The 8,914-nt window shown below is 47.8% G+C and overlaps 1 protein-coding gene across 2 annotated transcripts in view; it reads left to right on the top strand.

The window, feature by feature from the left end:
* The first annotated feature begins 913 nt into the window (after positions 1 to 913).
* The window catches only part of HDLBP (high density lipoprotein binding protein), a 38,474-nt gene continuing 30,473 nt past the window's right edge, over positions 914 to 8,914 (top strand). The window contains exon 1 of one of the 2 annotated variants that reach the window (XM_078873218.1): positions 914 to 1,024. The gene's annotated coding sequence lies outside the window, so the exon portion shown is untranslated. The other variant, XM_078873219.1, reaches the window with a different exon arrangement.

Here is an 8,914-nt window from a genome sequence, read left to right as displayed (position 1 = left end):
CCACTTATTTAAGATTTAAGATTCCTAAATGTTGAATTTATGCACCTTCCAGCCAAAGTAAATTCCTTGTCTGTGCGAACTTTCATGGCGAATAAAACCCTTTCTGATTCTGATGATCTCTGCAGGAATCCGATGATATATAAAGCTCTTTTTAACAGATGTCCAGTAGTTGCACAGATGTCCAGCGGTTACAATACAAGGCCGTGAGAGATGGTGATAGCTTTGGTGGGCGAGTAGGATGTATTGATCCAGCAGTGGGTAGATAATGGCTCATGATGACTCAGCTGGTATATCTTCAGTGGTACTAATTTGTTGCAAATAACCAAATTATGTAACAAAGAATTCCTTTGAGGTTAGCCCATCTTAATTCGCTTGTATTGGCCGCTCAACAAACTGGGAATGATAAAAGTTTGGCGACGATTCACCTCCCCCTGAAATTCGATTCAATAATCAATTTTATTTATTCGCTTTTGTACCGTTTAAAATGTTACATATCATTTGCATCGTGTGTAACATGCGAGCCATCCAATTTGTATACGATTATAATAATCGATCAGCGCATTCTAGATTCCAATAATCGGTTTTAATAGTCGAATCGATACATCGTACCACGCCATGCCACGCCATGTGGGGTAATAATTAATTATATTATTAGAGGTACCCCCCTCCCCCCTTTAGCGCCGGATAGATTCGATTCCTTAAATCCGCACGCCGTTTGCTGAATCGATTCAGACCACGCCCCTCCCCCTTTTTCAAATCCCTCCCCGCGTCTCCCTCACCCCCTTGCACGACCGCTCCGGCCCCCACCCCCCTCCCTCCCAAAAGCGTAACCACGTGGTACTGCAACTCGCGCTCTCGTTGGTCGAGAGGTGCCACGCGCGCACGAGTCCCCCCCCCCACCAACCAACCCCCCCCCACATCCCGGAGGCTGAAATCCCTCCGCGCCGTGACGCGGTCTCTGCCCGAGTGGTGAAGCGGCTCCGACCGACACGGACGGCGTTGCCGCACTTGTTTCGCCTACGTGGTGAGTTTTTTTTTGAGGAGATGAAGCGTCGTTTGAATTTATTACGCGATAACTTTTTACGAAAAAAATTGTGTACATAACGAAGAACCGTGGTAATAACACGGCGGGTGACGTTATGCGCTGTGGTTTGAGTTGAGCGAACGGTGTCGTTTAAATGGATGGGGACGGGGGGAGCGTGGGCATGCGAGAGGATTTCGCGGCCTTGCTCCATGTGTTCGTTTCTATGTGCGGCTGTATGTGTCGCGTGAGTCTTACAGGCTCACACAGTCTTGTGTGTGAGACTCACAGTCTTGTGTGTAAGACTCGAGGCGGGGTGAGTCTTGAGTCTACGTAAGCCTGCGGCTCTGCGCGACTCGTGTGAGTCTGGGACTATCGAAAAGCGACTCCCCTTCTCTGTCCACATGTCTCCATTGTCCTGTCTGCCTACGTCTGTGTCTCTACGTGTTATATATCGCCTGTCGATCTGCCTATTTTGGCCTATATCTGTCTCCGTCTATGTATGTGTGTCCCACCTCTGCCTGGTTTATACTGTGTATAGTATATCTGTTGCTGGGTGTACGTGTCTGTCTGTCTCGGTCTGTGGTGTCTACTTGGCTGTCTATGTCTTTAACCCCCCTCCTTCTCTCCCCAGCCATCTTCGTCTCACTCATTCTCTGCGAATGTGGTCATCCTCTCCGCCCATATCTCTGCTGCTTCTCTCCCTTTTTTTTCTTAAGTCGTTAACATTCCTACGCACCGGCCGCTTGGCTTCCTTTCGCCGTCTTCTTCTCGCTCCTGTATTTTGGGTGCTTCTCTGTGCCTGCCTGTGTCTGCCATCAGTCCGCATGTGTGTGTGTCTCTCTCTCGAGTCGGTCATTGCTCCGTCAGCCTTTCTCTTCCTCAACCCGTGCCTCCTCGCGTCGTCGCTACGTGACGCCGATGGATGGTGAAGTGGTGGTGTGGTGGTGGTGAAGTGGTGGTGTGGTGGTGGTGAAGTGGTGGTGTGGTGGTGGTGAAGTGGTGGTGTGGTGGTGGTGAAGTGCTGGTGTGGTGGTGGTGAAGTGCTGGTGTGGTGGTGGTGAAGTGCTGGTGTGGTGGTGGTGAAGTGCTGCTGTGGTGGGTGGTGAAGTGCTGGTGTGGTGGTGGTGAAGTGCTGGTCTGGTGGGTGGTGAAGTGCTGGTCTGGTGGGTGGTGAAGTGCTGGTCTGGTGGGTGGTGAAGTGCTGGTCTGGTGGGTGGTGAAGTGCTGGTCTGGTGGGTGGTGAAGTGCTGGTCTGGTGGGTGGTGAAGTGCTGGTCTGGTGGTGGTGGTGTGGTGGTGGTGTGGTGGTGGTGAGGTTCTGGTGTGGTGGTGGTGAAGTTCTGGTGTGGTGGTGGTGAAGTGGTGGTGTGTGTCGTCGTTCAACAAGCGATGGTGGTGTGTGATGTTGAGTGAACTCTCTCTCTTGACGGGCCAGGCACCCGAGGCTGCTGACGTGGTGGTTGTTGCTGCTGCTGGGAGGTTGATGTGTGATGGTTGTGGTGTGTGTGGTGGCATTGATTACTGTTGGTGGTGGTGTTATTCGAAGGTATTGAGGTGGTGGTTCCTACCTGTGATGTGTGTGATGGTAGTTGTGACTGCTGGGATGGTTGTGGTGTGTGTGGTGGCATTGATTACTGTTGGTGGTGGTGATGTTATTCGAAGGTATTGACGTGATGATTCCTGCTTGTGATGTGTGTGATAGTAGTGGTTAATGATTATGGTGGTGGTAGTCGTGCTGACGTGGTTGTTGGTCCTGGGCTGTGATAATGATGGTATTGGTGGTGATGGTTGTGGAGGCTGCTGTGACATGGTGGTGGTAGTGATGTGCGAGATGGTGGTGTTTTTGGTTGGGTGTGTGAGTGTTTTATTTTTAGTGGTTGTGGTGGTCTTGGTTGGTGATGGGTGAGTATTGGAGGCTGCTGACGTAGTGGGAGTGATGTGTGTGTGATTGTTATGTTTTGGTGGTGATGGGTGAGCGTCGTGATGTGGGTGGTGGTTGTGGTGGATTTGGTGGTGATGGGTGAGGGTAGTGATGTGTGTGGTTGTGGTGGTGTTGGGTGAGGGTAGTGATGTGTGTGGTGGTGGTGGGTGAGGGTAGTGATGTGTGTGGTGGTTGTGGTGGGTTTGGTGGTGGTGGGTGAGGGTAGTGATGTGTGTGATGGTTGTGGTGGTGTTGGGTGATTATAGTGATGTGTGGTGGTGGTGGGTTTGGTGGTGATGGGTGAGGGTAGTGATGTGTGTGATGGTAGTGATGTGTGTGATGGTTGTGGTGGTGGTGGGTGAGGGTAGTGATGTGTGATGGTTGTGGTGGTGGTGGGTGATGATAGTGATGTTTGTGGTGGTGGTGGGTGAGGGTAGTGGTGGAGGCTGCTGACGTGGTGGTTGCGAGGCTGTGAAGACGTGGCGCAGCTTCGAGCTCCGCTCCCCCGCCCCGCACTCCACTCCCATCACACGTGCGCCGCCTGCCACCCACTGTACGATGCGCGCACTGTACGCACTCTCTCGCAGTTAACTCTACACCGTGCACGGTGTACACGTGGCACATGTGCAGGGTGCAGTGCACTGCGCGTTGTGTGTACTGCTCATTGTGTGTACTGCACTGTGTACACGTGCAGTACACTGCGTGTTGTGTGTACTGTACTGCACTGTGTACACGTGGCACATGTGCAGGGTGCAGTGCACCGCGCGTTGTGTGTACTGCTCATTGTGTGTACTGCACTGTACTGCACTGTGTACACGTGTGCAGTGCACTGCGTGTTGTGTGTACTGCACTGTACTGCACTGTGTACACGTGGCACAAGTGCAGTGTGCATTGTGTGTACTCCACGGTGTACATGGGCAGTGTGCTGTGATCGGCGTGTACCGGACTGCACGTGGTACATGTGCAATGTGTGTACTGCGTTTACTGTGCTCTGATCGCACTACTTGTGAATTATACATTGCGTGCATTGTACTTTCAGCAATACACACGTGAAGTGTAATTCGTATCATGTACATAAACGTGTACTTTGTGTAATGAAGTAGTGTACCATATGCATTGCGGATATTGTATTGTGTACATACACATGCGTGTGTACTGAGCAGTACGCAACATGCAGTACAACGGACACACGTACAAAAGTACACTTCACCCGGATGTGTGTGTGCTTGCCAGATTAATGTTTGTGTAGTAACGCTTATGACTCGTTCACACCTGCATGAGTAGGTGCATTGTACTTTCGCACACACTAATCGATGGGCCTCGGGTTCCATCTCTGAACATTTGCATCAGCTGCAGTGACGTGTTCGCGGTTGGCCCGTGTATTTTCTTAAGCGGGCATTGAGTGGTGCTCCTCATATTCCACTTGATTCAGAGGTAGGGAATGCAAATTGCATTATTTCTATGGCAAGACCATGCGTTCGACAGTACAAGTTGCACAGCAACAGTCGAATAAGCAGTGCGTTAGATGCGTTTTTGGAATGTCCGCAGTACCCATGAACCTTTCTAGCATTACCACAGCTGACTTCCTACAAAGTGGTAGTTTTTTTCTATCTTGGAGGGATGATGGTGAACCCTTGAACCCCCATCGCAAGTTTTAGTTTGGAAACTTCAGTGCTTTCATGCTGAACACTTTGTACTGTACATGCATATAGGATTTATGCTGTTGTCACCCCCCATAGCCTCGATTCTTGTTCAAGAATGTTCCGCATTGAGATGTTTGGCCAATTCCATTTTAAAGAGGGAGGAAATTGAGGAATGAAGAAAACTTCGGATTTCCAGGGGAGTAACGTTAAAAACTCTGCACAGATAGATTCAGCAATGCCTTGCAGTGCTACCGTCTGGATACCTCTGCCAAGAAGAGCAAGCACTGTATGCTATACTCCCTTCCACTGTTTTAAACACAGCCATTTTCATTGCTAATGAATGAAGCGTATACTGTAATGAACATGCTGTGTATGATGAACTTGCATTCATAAGACTATATACCATCTAACACGTGTGCAGGGTAGAACATATAAAATGCATTATGCGTTTGTAGATATCCTGTGTATCGGTTAAATTCACTGAATCTCAATGAGACAAACTTCGATAAATGTATCTACACGGCACAGTGCTGAGAGATGCACAACGTGATCATCCACGATCTCTCTGCTATTGGATGAAAGCTATTTCCCAAGCTGTCGCCATCTATCGCAGTCTTGAGATGATGGTGATGCAACAATCAATCTAAAACCACACGGCTCGCGGTATAAATTCACACGGCTCCCCGATTGCGTATGCAGTAGCATACAATGCGGGTGTGATGCCCACGCTCTTTTGTTGGCAGAGCGGCATTTTTAAAGTGTGGATTTGTTTCGATTTAAAGCTTTCGTGACTGCAGGGATTCATCTTCTTGGTTCTTTCTGTAAAGTCACGTAGAAGGGAAATAATAAAATAATAAAAATAAAACATAATAAAATACAATTCTCACGACGTTTCGGCCACAACGCAAGCAGCCGTCCTCAGGTGTCTCCCAGACAGACCTGGTCTTCGCCTGAGGACGGCTGCTTGCGTTGTGGCCGAAACGTCGTGAGAATTATTTTATTATGTTTTATTTGTATTATTTTATTATATTATTATTTCCCTTCTACGTGACTTTACCGAAAGAACCAAGAAGATGTGGATTTGTTGTTTTATTGGGGTGTCTGGGCACGAGGTTATGCTGTTAAGAGGCAGCGCTAAGCAGAGAGCCTCTGTTCGGCGTTCACACGGGAGGGAAATGCGGAGGGGGGGGGGTCGTTGGGAGGCTCTGTCTTTGGTTGCGTGGCACATGGCCCAGCAGAAAGTGCCACGTCGCCTGGCTGGAGCCCTATGGGCGATGAGCTGTAATGCAAACAACTGAGGGGTCGATCCTGCGCCATTGCTAAAGAATGGACCCCCCCCCCCTACACTCGAACTTGAGTGCCTACTTAACCCTAAATGGCTCCTGCAGTGTTTATTCGTAGGTGCTAAAATGTGGCACGAAATATCATCATCCATTGTCTATTCCCTGCTTGATGAAGACCTCCTCCCTAAGCTGCTTGCATCTCTCACAATCCTAGAACACTTGCCCACCGTCTATCACGACGTAATAATCCACCCAGCATCAGCAAACGAGCTGATTGTATTGCTCCATCTCTCTGGTGAACGTGCTCACGGATGCATGCAATTCCTTGGCTGCCGTTTTCTTATTGTTCTTGATAATCGGTTTCCGTTTAGAGATGTGTATATTTTATATATACAGTATACGAGATCTAACCCAAAAACCTCTATATAATATTGCTCGCGAAAGCCTACGTGTTAAACAGATGTGGCTTGATGTGAAAAGCTATTTTGGTAATTATTTAAGATGATTAGTTAATAGCATTGTGAAAGAATAGACCATCCCTATCATTCACGTCATACTAGAGTATGTTATAGCAAACAAAGTTCTGCTGCCTGGCATATCGATGGGCCAATGCACTATGGTGACGTCACCCCACGTCTGTGTGATGACATCACCCGCATCCCACAGCGTTGAGCCAGGTTCGTGCGTTGCGTTCCCTCCACCATGGCCTTGTATCCCACGCAAATGTGTGGGCATTGGCAATTTAAACTCTAGCTCACTTCACCAGTGCCAAAGTTAGAATGTGATTGTGTTTGAATTGTATGCCATTGTGAATCTATGGTATTGTTACAGGAGACTAGCCCTAAAATTATCTAATAAAACAGGCAATATGGCAGAAATGTGTATTGTTGACAAATGATGTGCATTCTGGCCTGTAGCCATTCCACAGTGGCAAATGATGACAACAGTTAAAATAATTTGATGCAAAAGATAATGGAGTAAAAGAAAATTACTTCTTATACATTAGCAAATGGTAATCCTCATTGTGAAATAAATTAGGTGATGCCAATTAGTGACCTGGTGAATGGTAATGCAACCTGTCAACCCCTTATCAGTGCCAACCTTATTACAGACTAATTCAGTCCTTATTGGTCACCCCGCACCCTTATACATCTCAGCGTTCATCCTACAAAGTCCCATCACAAGGTAGAAACACAAACAAATGGACAAAAATAATGTTTTTTTTGCCCGTATTCAAACGGCTGTACGCCGTATGGACCTAAACTCAATGTCCCTGTGCAAGAATACGTGTAAACCGTATGGGTTGATGGATATGGTAATGCATTATAATGGTCTGTGAAACAAATGGGCCACTTGTATGGTTTTTGACCTATTCCCCATGGTAAGGAGCAGACCCCAAAACCATTCAACTAACTTTAGAGATAAGCCAGTGCCCTTGGTAAAGAATGGGGCTGTTTTCCTGGATCACTTTTCCACATGGGGGTCACTTTTAGCATTCCAGCACTGCCAAGCGGCATCATGTCTCCCGGAAACGCTGCTTCCTCCCTCCAATTCTGCAAGATGATACCGCACCGAGCGGCATTAAATACTGCAATATACACGCAAGGTTAAATTGAGTTGCATTTCATGGGGTGACTGAATAGAAGGGCATGCATACAATGTACGTTTAACCGTTTTCTTCATTTACTTGGGACAAGTTGGAACATTTTCCCCTTTTTGAGCGAGGTATGCATTCTATATTTTTATTCGGATAGGAAATTGTCATGGCTGCATGACTAGTGCCTTGTTTTGAGATCCACGTTTTTCTTTTTTAAAAGATAAAGGAATACAATAAATCGGTAAGTATTTGATGCTTTGAATATTACATAACTTGCGCATTTTTTTCCGCGTATTTTGCGTTAAACTAAAAATGCATTGGCTCGTTGATTTTAATCTTATGCTACATGCATCAATTTGTGGTCGGTAGTATTTATTATACTAACCCCCCTGCTCCCATTAGAAGCCGCTGCATCCAATTGTGAACTCTGGTTGCTGGGTTTGCGGTGCCACGCGCTAACCGCTGCACTACCGCTCCCCTTATGCCACCCACTCATTACAGTGCCATGGTGGGATCCCCTTTCCCCACACGGCCAAACACGCGCCCCCTGCTGCTACAGGATGGATATTTATAGATCGGGTTCCACTCGTTAAGCAAACAATTAGCCGGTTTTGTGAACAAATGGGTCTCTAATCGAGATGCACCTGTAGAAACATCTGTTAGAGAGGTTTCGGCCATATAATGCAATGGTCCAACCACAATATTTTGGTCATGCTACTACTCGTATATGTATGTGTAGTGGGTTCAACTGAGTCACAGACGCATTTCTTGGAGGCAATACATTTATTAAAACCAACGCACGGGGTACTACCCCCTAACAAGATAACCTATGGTGGTGGGACCACCAGGATAACTACACTAATTACACTGGAACTAGCTACAACGGACCGGACCCCAGCTTGGGTCCAGGTCCACATGTTGGTGACTCTTGTAGGACGTAGATTCTTCAGGATGAACAACAGTAGCCGGGTCCCTCCTCAGGGACCCGGCTTATATTCTCTGTGGCGTGGCTGGCTCCGCCCTTAGCCACGACCACCTTCTCGAACCCCCCGAGCAGGATCTTGACCCTGACACGTGACCACCCCTAGCCCCCACTTGGGGCCCCTGTGTAGACTTTACCAATCACGTGTCCTCAGGTCAACCAGAGTGCTATGGCCCTTAGTAACCCCATTACCTTGGCCAGCATCCTGACACCCCATCCTGTAGGGGTCAGCACTGCAAGTCGCAGCAGACATCGTGCTGCTCGCAGCAGACATCAGCGGCTATTGTGATTTTCGCCTGAAGACGGGCGCTTGTTGCGTTCGAAACGTCATGATTTATTTTGTTTTGTTTCTACCTACGTGACTTTACCGAAATAACCAAAGAGTATGGATTCCTGCAGTCACGAAAGCTTCAAATTAAGGTTTAATGATCCGTGGGAAAAAATCATTTTCCATGACTGTTGATA

The sequence above is a fragment of the Lampetra fluviatilis genome, chromosome 36 (genome assembly GCF_964198595.1).
Source record: "Lampetra fluviatilis chromosome 36, kcLamFluv1.1, whole genome shotgun sequence".
Classification (NCBI taxonomy): domain Eukaryota; kingdom Metazoa; phylum Chordata; class Hyperoartia; order Petromyzontiformes; family Petromyzontidae; genus Lampetra; species Lampetra fluviatilis.
This window is presented reverse-complemented; position numbering and strand designations above follow the sequence as displayed.